Source organism: Numida meleagris, chromosome 3 (genome assembly GCF_002078875.1).
Source record: "Numida meleagris isolate 19003 breed g44 Domestic line chromosome 3, NumMel1.0, whole genome shotgun sequence".
In the NCBI taxonomy this organism is placed as follows: Eukaryota; Metazoa; Chordata; class Aves; order Galliformes; family Numididae; genus Numida; species Numida meleagris.
Window position 1 is genome coordinate 77,318,456 of NC_034411.1, and position 1,837 is coordinate 77,320,292.

Here is a 1,837-nt window from a genome sequence, read left to right on the forward strand (position 1 = left end):
ATGTTTTCCTCTGTGACCGCTCCTCCGCTTCCCTGCTGGGAAGTTACAGCACACGGGGCTTTAAAGAGTGAAGCGCTCCGCGAACATTCTGTCCCTCTCTGAGTAACGCTCGGAAACATTCACAGAAATCGCACCGCGAACAGCGATGCACGGCCATAAGGATCTCCTAAACCGCACCCGACATTCTCGAAGACGAAATAGGAAAATAAATATCTTCACAGCAGAAAACGGCTTCAACATCTTTTTATTTTCGAAAGCCGCAATGTGCGGCTCTCCTGCATCAAAGGCGCAGCGCCTCACCCGAGTGTCCGCAGAGCCGCACCGCGTGTCACGGTCCGGGAAGAAAAGTAACCCCGGAAAGGTGCTTTGAATATATGCATTATTCCGTTAGCAGACCGCTAGATAGAAAGATTCTTCTCTCTTTCAGCATCCCATAAGAAAAAAAAATTAATCTCACAGACATATGGACCGCACGTTGTTTGGTACATTTAAATCTATCCCGTTTGAGTTTGTATTAAAACAAACAAACAAACAAAAACCCCAAAAAAACAAACAGAAAAACCAAAAGAAAAAGAAGTCAAGAAATGAAAACAACGCCACACGGAATCTACAGAAATCTAGCAAGAAAAAGATAAAAACCCACCACCACCAACGCGAAGCGGGGTGATGGAGCCCTTCTGCGTGATGCGCGCAACCCGCCGAACCGCCTCCCCCCGGGGCCACCCCGCGGTCCCCGCAGCTCCCGGCGGGGTTCCGGCGCCCCCTCCCTCCCTCCGTCCGTCCCTCTGCGCCGGGCCCGTACCTACTCCGCCGGCCCCGCCGGGGCTGTGGCAGCAGAGGCGCTTAGGAGCGGGGCCGCAGAAGGAACCGTCGGAGCTCGGCGGGCGGGCGGCTCGCGGAGCGCCCTCGGGCAGCCCGGAGCCATTTCCTTCCTACCTCCCCCTATCGATCCCAGCCCCGGCGCGAGGGCGGTTCAGCTCCTGCGGGATCCTCGAGCTTAGCACGCTCCGACCCCTTTCGCACATGTGATTTCCTTCGGATTCGGTGGCGGAGGGGCCGGGCAGCGCAGACGGGCTTCAGCCCGCAGAGCGCTGAACGCGTCCCTGACGGAGAGCGCGGAGAGCGAACCCCGCGGCACCGGGAGCTCCCCGCAGCCCCACCGACCCGCAGTGGGATTTTATCGGGGTGTAAACCACAACCCTTCCACCGTGGTGGTGATTTTTTTTTTTCTTTAATCGATTATTGATCTGTCACTCCCTCGTGCCTCGAAAGAGCTGTAAACAATTTAATCGCCGGTAACGCTACGCGGGGATAAGTCATCCCTGGGTGGGTTTAGCAGTCAGCCCTTCGCCGACGAAGCAGCCCATCCGCTACTGAAACGGGGCACAAACCGCGCGTTCGGGATAGGTGAAACCCTACAGTGCATTTCAGGTCTCCCCCACGGCGGCTCCTTCTCCCTGGGGTGCCATTACCGGGTCCCGTTCCGCCGCCCGGAAACAAACGAACAAAACCCCCAAACGCAAACTCTCAAAGAGGAACGAGGGGAAACAAAACAAACATCCCGATAGTTTTTCCCTGGGAACGCACGACAAAGTGTGTCTGCCCCAAATCTGCAGCTTTTCATCATGTTGCTCACGGAAAGGATTTCGGAAGGGCTTTCCCCGTGCCTATGCCGCGCACCTGAATGTGGCCGTGGTTACGTCCAACGTTCGGCGTCGGAGCGGCTGCGCCCAAATCCCTTTCGCAGCGCCGCGACGGACCCCCGACAGCCGAGCGGCGCTCCGACCCCCCCGCCCGAACCGGGCCCGAACGGAACGAAGTCCCGCGGCAGCACCCG